The sequence below is a fragment of the Castanea sativa genome, chromosome 5 (genome assembly GCF_040712315.1).
Source record: "Castanea sativa cultivar Marrone di Chiusa Pesio chromosome 5, ASM4071231v1".
Lineage (NCBI taxonomy): Eukaryota > Viridiplantae > Streptophyta > Magnoliopsida > Fagales > Fagaceae > Castanea > Castanea sativa.
Window position 1 is genome coordinate 36,824,623 of NC_134017.1, and position 14,083 is coordinate 36,838,705.

The 14,083-nt window shown below is 39.9% G+C and overlaps 1 long non-coding RNA gene across 1 annotated transcript; it reads right to left on the bottom strand.

The window, feature by feature from the left end:
* LOC142633569 (uncharacterized) lies at nt 1–3,148 on the bottom strand. The gene is made up of 3 exons (XR_012843935.1): nt 2,929–3,148; nt 2,660–2,713; nt 1–355 (listed from the first exon to the last, which is right to left on the bottom strand). It is a non-coding gene; the product is annotated as an uncharacterized LOC142633569 (long non-coding RNA).
* Between the last annotated feature and the right edge of the window lie 10,935 nt (nt 3,149–14,083).

Here is a 14,083-nt window from a genome sequence, read left to right on the forward strand (position 1 = left end):
ATAGAATGACTTTTTATTCAGAAGTAAAAAACCATATACAAAGGTAAAGACCTGGGCACATAGCCCAGGCTAGTTCTATTAGCCATACAAATTAGGAAGAAAAAACATACAAGGCTTCCCTCTAAACCAACAAAACAACGAAGACCATTCTGCACCAAAATCATGTGTTTGCTTGACTGGCCAAGAGCATCTAATATGTCACCAGCAATGCTAGAGCTACATCCAAAATCACTTTAGGTTGTGTCTGAACTTTCTCAAAGTACGCTTTGTTTCTTGCATTCCAAATTGCCCAAGTCATTGTGGCCCATAGTTCCAGCTCCTTCTTTGACAGTTCAGCTCCTTTGTTTTGTAACACCTAATTTACTGTAATTAGTAAAAATCTTAACTCAAGAAGATTCAATAGAAAGTAGGAACACATTGATATCAATTTAGTTATTAAAAAAAAGTCTCAAATCATGGCAATTATAAAACAACATTCTTCTCAATGAGTTTATAATCAGACATATCTATCGTAGAAGCAAGCATATATGATGTGTTGGAAATAAAATTGATAACCTTCTTCATGGACACACAAGGCCCCAGATTTTTGGGTTTTACATGTTACCAAAAAAATAAACATTCTTAAGGAATATTACAAAGACAAATCATGATGATCTTTTGCAATTCAGAATCACTTGGAAGTGTTTTTTTTTTACATTAAATTTAAAAATCATAAAATATACATAGATAGATTGGATATTGTACTTCCATGCGGATATCTAACAATTTCACTAATACATATCTGCCAAAAAAAAAAAAAAAAACAAAGTGTTATCATACAACCACAATTGAATTGAAGGATAGTCAAATTAGCATGTTGTGTCACAAGAGTCAAGATATCAAATAATCATTTGGTATCTAAGAATTGTATAAACATTGGACTGATAGACACATTTGTATCAATCTTTGTCAAAAATATATAAAGTATCTAGAATATGCAGTAGAAAAATGTAGTTATAATACATTTGAATTCACCAACAATTATCATTTGAATAACAGCATTGACTTTATAGTTTTTATTTATCTGTATCATGTACTATATGCATAGATGTCTAAAAATATGGTAGGAGAGTAAATCAAAAACTAAAATGGGATGATGAAGCTCATTTGACAATCCCAACTCTTGTTTTCAAATCAAGTAGAAGCAGCAAATTAAAAGGAAGCAAATTGCATGATGCTGATCTTGCCTCTTTATCCATCTTTGGGTGTTTAGAACTTTTCTCTACACCTACACATCAATCATTATGATTAAACTATTACTGATTGTAATTGGTCATAAATCTAACAGCCCAAGAGGATTTAACCATATGCTAAAAGAATAACTTCGGTTCCACCCACGGGCAGCTTTACTTTGTTTAACGCAATTGTAGTGTTTTTTTTTAGTATCCTAGAACTTTTTAAGAACACCGGCTAATCCAATAAGTTTTTCATATAACTTTAACCCAGCATGAGATCAAAACTCTAACAATGCTTGCAAATCAAAAGGCACAAAACCAAAGTCTTTTGAGTTTAATTTATAGAACCAAAATCAGCAAAATTAAATCTCAATACAAACTAGACAGAGCAAACAATAACAAAAGTAAATCTCAACACACAGTCCATTACATAACCAAAAAACCTAAATTAAACATGCATAATGACCCCTTTCAAAGTGTAGTTTACATTTCACAATTACAATTTAAAAATTTTAAGAAATTCTCACCCTAAAGTTAGGTACTAAGTAATCAGAGACGATCATTAAAAAATAAAGCTTCATATGTCACACAACTATAAGCTACTATAACGTATGTGATTGCAACTAATGAATTTTGACAATCGTCTCAAGTAGAAGTGAAATCGTAAAAAGATGCTGCTCCACCCTTAGCCACTAGACCTATTCCTATCTATTTTTTCCATTCAAATATTTTAGTTGACTGGAAACAAAGAAATTGTATTTGTAAAGAACTGTGATTGGTTGCGAGTATCTTCGGAGGGAGATTTCTACGTAGTAGAAGATGAACAGTTTGCTGTGAGGTGACACTGTTTCAATCTCTTCTACAAAAAAACAATAATCCTAAACAAAATAAAATCTAACCCAAATAGCCAAAACAAAATCAACTCTAATCCAAAGACCTTAGTTCAAACAAAATCTAAACCATATTCAGTTTTTATAACCAGATTTAAAAAAAAAAATAAAAAAATTTACCTATAGCGGTTTAGGCAGTCTGATGTCGATGAGCGACTGGCTTGTCGGTGGATGATGGTTTGACACTCCTACAATTCCTCTCTCAATCTCTTTTTGTTAGTCTCTTTATAGTTACCTACACTCATTTGTCTATTTTGTGACTAAATGATTCGGTTTCTTTTTATTTCTATATGGTGAAACAGTGTCTTTCATTGAGTCGTAAAGTTTAGTGTTGGGCAAACAAAACAAAAGCAGAAAATCCTTAAGCAAATATTCAAAATCCCACAATTTCACTTCATCTCTATAGAGAAATTGAATGATTTAAATCTATTAACGAAAATATTTAATAAAAATAGATCATAAGTATTTTCATTAAGTGAATAAAAATTATATTATAACATAAAAAATAAAATTTACAAAACGGAAACATAAGAATAGAGTATTTTAGAAGACTACCTTTTGTGATCTACTCTCGACATCTTTGCAAAATTGAACCACCAAGTCAGAGTCCTGCAGCGGGACAAAAATAAAATATAAAACCATCCAGATTTGAAAATATATGAATTGCTTATTCAGATATACGTAAGACATTTGGACTATATAGATCATTAGCTTTATATAAGGACATTACCTTCCTTTCATATATATAATCAAAATACATGAACACACCAAGCAATAAGTTTTAATGGGTCTAAACTTTAAACAATGAAAAACCATAAACAAACCTTTTTTTTTCCTCATTCATATCCTAAAGCGTTGTTGCCAAACAATGCAAACTTCCTCTTTTCAGGTTTGTAAGCCACAAAGAGCTTATCTACTAATTTAAATCCTGCATTGCCAATTGGATTTAAGAATGCTGACTGTGGCATCTAAGAGTGTGTACGAAATGGAATCCATAGAGCCAAAGGATGAATTATGTTGCCTTATGAGTGATTTCTGAGAAACTTGAAAGCACACTAACTCATCAAAACAAAATAAATAAATAAATAAAGAAAAATATGTCAACATACATGTAATATTTAGAAATGAGTTCAAGGCTTACATATGAAGGTTTGGAATAAACTACTAATTTTTTACTAATATAATGCTGTGGCAAAGTTTTTGAGAAATAATTTGGTACTAATCAGTTGATGAACGAAACGAAATCACTCACTATCTCTAAAAAAATCAGAATTTTTTCAACCAACACAAACAAACCCACATTGCTCCTTTTATAGAACTTGACATACGAAACAAAAAATTGGTTTACAGAAATTTATTTAAAAACACTGCAGAAAGTTATTCAAAACAGTGTGCAGTGCAAATTTTTGAGACATTTTATCAAACACACATCATGCATTATTGTTGCAACCATTCCTTGCATATAATGTGATCAAAGAACTACATTGCTGTCAAAAGAACTACCTAGAATTTCAACAATAATAGAATACCATAATACCTCCAAAACATATTCAAATAACAATTTCAACAATAACCGACTCTAATTAAGAATATAGTCAAAATAGAAAATACAATAGTTATAGTTCCAAAGCCAAAAAAAAAACACCGTTTCCAATTCTTACAAAGGGTCGTTTGGATAGAACTTATTGCTGAAAACTGAAAACCGAAAACACTGTAGCAAAATAATTTTTAAATGTGTGAATAGTACTGCGGGACCCATTTTTAATAAAAAATGTTTAAAAAGTACATGAACAGTGCACGCACAGTACGCGCACTGAGCGCTTGTCCCCTGCAGCAGAGAAAAAAGAAAAAGAAAAAAAAGTAAAACGTGGACGCAGCAATAAGCTGGATCCAAACCAGCACAAAATCATCTATGTTTGTATTTGCAATCATAAGGATATGTTTTGAAAATTACATTACTTACACATACCAAAACAACAAAATGATCTAAAACTCATATCCAAGAGATGCACAGACATGGGGATAAACAATTAGACAAAGATTTTCCTACATGGGTATATACAATTAAACCATTCACCTCATAAACTTCATAAAAATCTGGGTTGAGCGTGACTTCGAGCAAATCCATCTGTGGGTTCGGTTGGGCATGCCTATTTGCCCATCTAATCGAGAATCTTGAGTCTGTTTAACAAAATAAAAAAAAAATAAAAAAATTTTATACCTCTGTTTCTTGAAAAAAGAAAGAAAGAAATATTTGGAATATAGAAAACACAACAATAAAAAATAGAAAAGAAGAGATTAAAAAAAAAAGCAGATCGCTACAATTGAAAGGGAAAGCGAAAGAAGTCATCTTTACCGACAGTGGGTTTGTTGGCTGACGGTAGCGGCAGGATCTGTTCTCTCTTCATGCATCTTCTTGTTGGGGAAAAAGGGGCATTACTGAGAAGGAAAAAGTTGAAGAGAAGTTGAATACACACACACACACACACACACACACACACACACACACACACATAAAGTGGGATTTTTTTTCCCATTTAGCCTTAAATATCTAACATTTTCGTTAGTTGTCACTGTTCAAAAGAATGTTGGAAACTAGCATCTCGAGTTTTTAAAACTCGAGATCCAATTAAAACTTGAGCTTTTAAAACTCGATTTGTGGTGTTTGTCAATACCATTACGTGGACAAATTTTCCACGTGGAGGGAATTTAGCCATGTAGAAATCGAGTTTATAAGACTCGAAATCGGCACACTATACACGCACGGCCACTTTCAAATGCCTCACTCAAACACTCACACTCTCTCAAAAACTCTAAAACACTCTCTCAAATGCTTAGTCTCTCAATCTCTCAAACACTCTCTCCCAATCTCTCAAACACTTTCTCAAATCAAACACTCACACTCTCTCAAAAACTCTGAAACACTCTCTTAAACGCTCAGTCTCTCAATCTCTCAAACGCTCTCTCTCAATCTCTCAAACACTTTCTCAAAGTTTAAACACTCTCACTCAAACACCCAAACCAGTCACCCTCAACCCCTCGGTGTGCAACAAAAATCACCCTCACCCTCACCCTCAAACGCTCTCCTCTTTCCTCACAATTGGCTTTAGATGATCCCCTCACCCATACCAACGGAAGTTCAGATTTTTTCAAGTTTGAAGGTATGTTTTTATTATAAAAATTTGAGCTTTTTAAATAATTATTCCATCTGGGTTTAGCCCAAGTGTTTGTGTTTGATAATTTCCATTGTTAGTGCTTTAGTTTTTCTTGTTAGTGTAAGATTTAAGTTAGACGAATTTGTTTTGTTACTTGTTGTATGATTTGGGTTGCTGGCATATTCTGTTTTTGTTGGTTTCTGGGTAATAATGCTTGATATGTGTTTAGTTGTTCGGATTAATGTTAGTAAAATCTTTGTTATGGGGTGGTTGCAAATGTTGCAGAACTCTTCCAAAGTGTAATATGTCTTTACTTATAAAATGCGTAGAAATGATGCAAATTTCTTCATTGGGCTCAAAATTAGAGAAATTTGTGCTTTTATTTTTGTTCTTGGGTTATAATTACGAATTTTTTTTAAAAAATTGGGGCTTTTGAGTTTTGATACCTTATTTTGTTCTATGAAAAATTTAAAGAAAAAAAAATTGTGATTTTTTTTACACTTGAAGTTGTTTGCAACAATTTCTTGGGTTCAAAGTGACATTACTACCCTTTTATTATTTTTATTGCTAAGAATGTGGTATATTGTTTCAGAAATTGTAATTTGTTACAATTTGATACTGCAGCTCATCAACCTGTCCACCTGAAAATGACCCAAAAAAACAGACTCCTTATATATGTTCATCCCCGATAAAGGTTTGTATGATATAATTATTATAATATTAAGATCACAATGACTTATTACACAATTTCGTTTATACTTCTCTGACCTATGTACATTCAATTTGATGTTCCAGTATATGTTTGCAAACCACGAATCCAATTCATAATGTGCAAGTACATGCAAAGCTTCTTTGAGGTTCCAGTTGATCAATCAGTGTGCAGATTTCTCCTTTGCTTTATTTTTAGGTGGTTTGGCAAATGTGTGTTCATGATTCTTTGTTCTGTTCATATGCTTTATAGATATTCCAATAATTTTTTGTTTCAAACTTTACTTGTAACATACATCTTTCTGAAGGGTTTGTAGATCCTATATATTGTACTACTACTATTTAACCTAATAATGTAGATTATTGTACCATCTAGACTAATGTTAATTACATAACTGAGTATTGCAGCCAAAACTGGTGGCAGTTTCAAATTTCATATCATTTGACAATCTTAAAGCACCCCTATATCCACGCCTTGCTCAGGGAAAGTCTTGGAATGAGGTAAGTTTATCTTAATTTATGGTTCCTTGTGAAATCTTCTCTTGGACATTTGATTATGGGTTCTGTGGGGGGTAAAAAGATCCTGATGGGAACATGGGCCTTTTGGGCCGTGTTAAGGAGGGCCGACCTGACCCTGGGTTTGGAAATTGTTAATACTATGGGTCGGCCCATGCGCCGAGGATCCGAGGACCCAGCCGAGGGTGAACTTACCCTCGGACTGACACCAGAGAACCCGGGACTTCATGGTACAGGTTAGGGAATGACACGGTCAAGACCAATGGTTAAAAGGGGTGAACCCTTGAATGCCCCAGAAGCACCAGTGTTGAAGAAATGTCAAAAACAAAGGCTGCTACCTCCACATTAAAGACCCTGCACCTACCACCCTGGCCGAAATAATGGGGAGGTGACACTTAAACGATGGAAGGGAAACTTCTGAGTTCTTGTTCAAAGGCACTAAGAAAAGAAATATCTATACTAAGGGAGGAGTTGGGGGCAACACGTGTATAAAGTATTAAGAAGAAGAGTATTTAAGGAAAGACCTAGAACAGAAATGACGACGGAACTTTTTGTAACCTAAAAAGAAAAAAAGACAAAGAGAGAGAGATAATATAAGAACAGCTCTCGGCTTACGTCCGAGGGGACCTATTTACATTACTCTTTGCTGTTTCCTAATGCGGCAATCTTTAGTTTGTCATTTAATCTTCACTCACTTCTAACACGGGTTTCAAGCCCACTCTCTACAAATTTTCATTGTTTAAGGCTCATTGGGCACGAGCCCATGCTTGTTCTTGGGTCCGGGTGCAATTGTGCACTTACAATTGGCGCCGTACGTGGGAAATCTAGTACGGAAGTAGTAGAGATATTATGGCGGGCTTAGGCTCTCACCATGCGAGTCACAAGGATCACAACCGTAAGATCTTTTCGTAGGTCTTGAACGTCATATGGATCGTGAGGTAAGCGTACATACAGAATACCCCGTGGATTTCCATACTCAAGGAGTGGGTAGCTATACCCACGATGTGGGCTCTAAATCCATGCGAAGGAAATTAATCGTTTGAAGAGGAAGTTACGCCGTGCTAAACGTAAGGTTTCTCCGTCCTCATCTAGTTCTTCCTCGAGAGAAGGATAGGGGAGTTGGCTACGGTTCAAGGTCATATTCCTCCACTAGCGCAACATCCTCGGCGAGGAGGACGACCAATCAACTCGCGGACGTAAGAAGCTTCGTTCTAGGGGCTTAGGCAACGATACCATGAGTAGAGCGTTGCACCAACTCTCTAAATCTCCGTTTTCACGGAGGATTGAGAGGAAGGCTTCCCGGGAGGTTCACCCGGCCCACCTTTACCATCTACAATGGCCGGACTGATCCGGTGGAACACGTGAGTCACTTCAACCAAAGGATGGCGGTGCACTCTCATAACGAGACTTTGATGTGTAAAGTCTTCCCCTCCGGCTTGGGACTGTGGCTATGAGATGGTTTAACGGTCTCAAATCGGGGTACGTGGGCTCGTTTGGGGAGTTAACTAGGGCATTTGCTTCGCGCTTCATCACGTGTAGCGAGTCCCTCGGCCATTGGATTCGTTGCTATCCATGGTCATGAAGGAGGGGAGACAACGAAAGCATACTCAGACGGATATTGGGAGATGTTTAATGAAATAGATGGCGACTTTGATGAGGTGGCGCTTAATACCTTTAAGGTAGGCCTCCCTGCGATCACGACCTAAGAAAGTCTTTGACGAAAAAGCCCGTACGCGGCGTACGCCGTCTTATGGATCGTATCGACGAATATAAAAGGGTAGAGGAAGACCGGCGGCAAGGAAAAGGAAAGGAGAAGGTTATCCGCGGGAGAGAAGGGATTTCGGGTCGGACGGATATCACAACAACAAGCCGAGGAGGGATTACATCGGACAATCCGGCTTGGCGGCACCCAGTTGTAAGTACGGTGTTCCGAGAACCGGTGCATCGGTTATTAGAAAAAGTTCGCAAGGAGCCCTTCTTCGGATGGCCGGCAAGATGGCGAGGACCTGCGAGAAGAAATCAAAACCTTTTTTGTCGGTACCATCGGGATGTGGGCCATACTGCGAGAGCTGTCGGACCTGTGGAACCATCTGGAGCAACTCGTCGGTGAGGGAAAGTTAAAGCGGCACTTGTGTCGGCCCACTGGGCAAGTAATTCAAGTTGGTTCAAACAACCGGAGGAACGGTTCATCTCGGCCGGCATTGGGAACAATTAATGTTATCTTCGGCGCACTGGTAGGACCGGTTCGGGTCCCACTAGGATTATGGCGGTTTCTCATCCGCGGGCCGAGGATGTCGGTAGCGAGCCGAAGAGATTAAGGAGCACCTTACTGTCTTGGGTTTCTCCGAGGAGGATAAGGTAGGGACTATCCGGCCCCATGACGATGCTCTTGTCGTTACCCTCGGAATAGGCAACTATGATGTGAGAAGGGTGATGATAGATCGGGGCGGCGGTGCGGATATCATGTACCACGATCTATTTAAGGGGTTAAGGTTGGAGTTGGAAGATTTAACTCCTTATGACTCACCTCTTATCGGCTTTGAAGGGAGAGCCTTTGTGCCAAAAGGACGGATCCGTTTACCCGTTCAATGCGGCACGAAACGGTTGAAGTAGATTTCATTGTGGTTGACGCGTACTCTCCATATACGGCCATCCTCGCCGGGCCATGGCTGCACGCTGCGGGAGCCGTCTCCTCTACCTTGCACGTTAAGGTTAAATTCCCCTCGGGGGAACACGTTGAGGAGATCCTCGGCGGCCGAGGTAGTGGCCGAGCAATGCATATCGGCGGCGGTACTTCGTCGGTCGGAAGTCGAGTTATCAACCTTGCCCATCCGGGAGTCATAGCAATTAACGGCTCCGGAGGCACTGGAGCGATAACGAGAAGATGAGGCTGTTTGCGAGGAGTTAGAGAAGTTTGTAATAGCGAGATGATCCGAGAGAGATTCTTCCAAGTTGGCATACTTTTGCCATACCAAGAGAAGATGGAGTTGTTGGAGTTCCTAAAGGACAATATAGATGTCTTTGCGTGGGACCCTTATGAGGCTCCGGGCGTGGATCCGAGCTTTATTTGTCATCGTTTAAACGTCAACCCGGCCATTGTTCCGAGGAGGCAGCCACCTCGGCGATCTTCCGAGAACATTCGAGGCTTGTGAAGGAAGAGGTTCTTAAACTCAAAAGGGCGGGGGCTATCAAAGAAGTTTTCTACCACGAATGGTTGGCTCATCTTGTTGTCGTTAAGAAGAAGAACGGCGAGGTGGAGAGTGTGTGTAGATTTTGCGATGCGAACAAGGCTGTCCTAAAGATTCGTTCCCAATGCCACGGATTGATCAAGCTGGTAGATGCTGCTGTTGGACATCCTCGGATGAGTTTCTTGGACGCCTTCCGGGGTTACCACCAAATTCCCTTGGCGTTAGAGGATCGGGAGAAAAGCGCTTTCATTACTCCAACCGGGAACTATCATTATAAGGTCATGCCATTTGGGTTAAAAAATCTTTGGGGCTACTTACCAAAGAATGATGACCCGAATGTTTGAACAGCAAGCGGGAAAAACATAGAAGTATACGTGGATGATATGGTGGTGAAGAGTAAGACGGTACCTTCGCACATGACAGATTTGGCCGACACCTTCAAAATCTTTGAGGAAGTATAAGTTGCGCCTTAACGCCTCCAAGTGTTCTTTTGGCGTGGGATCCGGAAAGTTCCTAGGGTATATGATCACTCATAGGGGCATAGAGGTGAACCCGGTGCGAGGTTAAGGCTATTCGGAATTTGCGGCCGCCTCGGAACCCAAAAGATATTCAAAAATTGACCGGAATGATTCTTTACTTGAATAGATTTATTTCTCGGTCGGTGGCCGGTGCCGTCCTTTCTTTCGGTTGTTGAACAAGTGGAAAGGGTTTCAATGGACCGAGGATTGCGAGGTAGCTTTCCAACGGCTTAAGCAATATCTTTCTCGGCCACCCATTTTATCTCGCCACGAGGTGGACGAGGTTTTATTCGCTTATCCGGCCGTAGCCATTCACGCGGTGAGCCTAGTCCTCATAAGGAATGAAAATGGATTACGAGAGACCGATCTACTACGTTAGTAAGTCCTTGAATGAGGCCGAGATGCGCTATACGCCTTTGGAAAAAGCACTTCGGCTGTAGTCCACGCCACGCGCAAACTCCCTCATTATTTTCAATCTCATCTTGTGGTTGTTTTGACCCGAGTTGCCTCTCGAAATTTGTGTTGCGTAGTGCTGATTATTCGGCAAGGTGGCAAAATGGGGAACCATTTTGGGAGCCTTTGATGTTAAATACGAGGCCTCGCACATCGGTGAAGGGACGGGTCCTCGCGGATTTGGTGGCGAGTTTGCGAACCATTGATAGAAGAAACTTCAAAAGAAGCACACATGGGTGGAAAATCAGTTGGTGTGATCACGGATGTATCACCCTCGGTTTGGAGAGTTCACGTGGATGGGGCTGCTAATCAAAGAGGGTGCGGTGTTGGGCTTGTTCTAGTGTCCCCTGAAGGGATTGTCTTTGAAAAATCTTTGAGATTGGCCTTCTCGGCTACTAATAATGAGGCCGAGTATGAAGCGATCTTGGTAGGCATGCAAATGGTACATAAAATGGGTGGCAAAGAAATCCATGTGTTCTCGGACTCTCAATTAGTGGTCGGCCAAGTCATGGGGACCATGGAGGCTAGAGACCCCGAGAATGCAAGAATATTTGGCCCGGGTTAAACGTCGGCGGCGGAATTCGACTCATTTGCCTTAGCTCATGTCTCTAGGAGTGGAAACACTCATGCGGATTCTTTGGCTACATTGGCCACATCCTCGGCTCAAGGTCTACCTAGGGTGATTCTCGTTGAGGATTTGATAGAACCTTCTCTTATAGGCGCTAACGCACCTCGCATCCATTTAATAAGGCCTGGTCCTAGTTGGATGGATTCAATCATATCTTTTCTCAAAAATGACATCCTTCCCGAAGACAAAGTTGAAGCGAGAAAAGGTACGTCGAAAGGCGCCGCGTTTACGGTTGTCCAGAGGACCGAAGCTATACAAACGATCCTTTTCGGGACCGTATTTGTTGTGTGTACACCACGAATCAACGGAATCATTCTTGGAGGAATTGCATGAAGGAATTTGTGGGAGTCATGCGGGGAAGGTCCTTAGCCCATAGAGCCACGACTCGGGGTTATTGGTGGCCTAATATGCGAGAGGGAGGCTCGGGATTATGCCGAGAAAGTGTGATCGGTGTCGGAGGTTCGCCCCTAATATCCACCAACCGGGAGGGGTTCTTAATCCTCTGTCTAGCCCTTGGCCTTTCGCACAATGGGGCTTGGACATTGTAGGGCCATTCCGAGAGGCTGCTGGAAACAAAAGATGGGCGCTTGTAGGGACGGACTACTTCACTAAATGGGTCGAAGGTGAGCCACTTAGCCAATATCCGAGATGTTGATTCCAAGAGGTTTATTTGGAAGAATATTGTTACTAGATTTGGTATACCACATACTCTTATCTCGGACAATGGCGTTCAATTTGACGGCAACGCCTTTAGGCGATGCTTGTAGTGACATGGGCATCACAAACGGATACTCTACCCCGGCTTATCCTCGAGGAAATGGACGAGGCCGAGGCCGTTAACAAGGTCATAGTCAACGGGCTCAAGAAGAGGTTGGATGATGCGAAAGGCGGATGGGTAGAAGAGCTCCCTCATGTCCTGTGGACGTATCGGACCACTCCGCGCGGGTCCAGCGGAGAAACGCCATTCTCTATGGCTTATGGAGCCGAGGCGGTGATACCATTGGAGTACGGATTTCCTACTCTAAAGACAAGTTCTTTTAGTCCGAGAGAATAACAAGGAACTTCTAGAGAGAGATCTTGATTTACTTGAAGAACGGCGTGAGGCGGCTATGGTCCAAATGGCTTATTATCGGCGAAGCTAAAACAAGGACATGATGCCCACGTGAAACTAAGGCCACTTGCGCACAGTGATCTTGTATTAAGGAAAGTTGTAGGCACTTCTAAGAACCCGGCATGGGGTAAGCTAGGACCTAGCGGGAAGGCCCTACCGCATTGTTTCAATAGCGAGGCGTAGGGTCGTATAGGTTAGTTGACACGGATGAACGAGTTGTACCACGTCCATGGAATGTAAATAATCTTAGAAGGTATTATTATTAATCAAATAAGCTTTTGTCAATTAATGTTTCAAAGTTATGGCTGGCTCTCATATTTGAAGTTCTTGTTCTAAAGAATCAAACGAAACTTGGTTAAGTGTAGTCCTCGGACCACAAACCTTGTGGAAATTGATGTCTTATCATTTGTTAAACAGAACCTTAGTTATGCGGGTCTTCGGACCTCCTACTTTGGGAAAATTAACATTTGAAGTTCTTGTTCTAAAGAATCAAACGAAACTTGGTTAAGTGTAGTCCTCGGACCACAAACCTTGTGGAAATTGATGTCTTATCATTTGTTAAACGGAACCTTAGTTATGCGGGTCTTCGGACCTCCTACTTTGGGAAAATTAACATTTGAAGTTCTTGTTCTAAAGAATCAAACGAAACTTGGTTAAGTGTAGTCCTCGGACCACAAACCTTGTGGAAATTGATGTCTTATCATTTGTTAAACGAGAACCTTAGTTATGCGGGTCTTCGGACCTTCTACTTTGGGAAAATTAACATTTGAAGTTCTTGTTCTAAAGAATCAAACGAAACTTGGTTAAGTGTAGTCCTCGGACCACAAACCTTGTGGAAATTGATGTCTTATCATTTGTTAAACGGAACCTTAGTTATGCGGGTCTTCGGACCTCCTACTTTGGGAAAATTAACATTTGAAGTTCTTGTTCTAAAGAATCAAACGAAACTTGGTTAAGTGTAGTCCTCGGACCACAAACCTTGTGGAAATTGATGTCTTATCATTTGTTAAAACAGAACCTTAGTTATGCGGGTCTTCGGACCTCCTACTTTGGGAAAATTAACATTTGAAGTTATTGTTTTAAAGAATCAAACAGAACCTTAGTTATGCGGGTCCTCGGACCTCCTACTTTGGGGAAAACTAACATTTGCAGTTAAACGAAAGATTGCTTAAGATTTGTCTTCGGACTATGACTTTGCTTAAAGTTAACTTCTGATTGTGTCTGGATGTTAATACCTTACTATTTATTAACTCGGATCTTAAGTTTTATATCTTTAAGTATTGAGTGAATTTGTGTAAGGAATGGTCCTCGGATCTTACATCCTACTAGAAACAGTGTTATGCATTATGAGGGCTTAATCGTTATATGAAGTCCTCTTTCCTTTTTTATCAAGGCATTGTTCAAACGTGTTAACTATGTCACCTCGTATTAAATCTTTAGTAATATACGCATGATTATGTGGAAGTTACGATTGTGCAATCCTTGGAGTTAGATTTTTATACTCTGAGAAACTTTTGATATGACTTAATGGGAAAACTTTTGTAATAAGTACATAAAGAATAAAGAAAAAGCAGACACAATCCAAGTGAAAAGCAAACGAAATTGTTCTTCATTAATCAAGTTGAATATACGTTACAATATATAATTCAAAAACAAAAAAAGAATGGAAAAAGAGAAGCCCTAAGCTAAGTCCTAAGCTGTT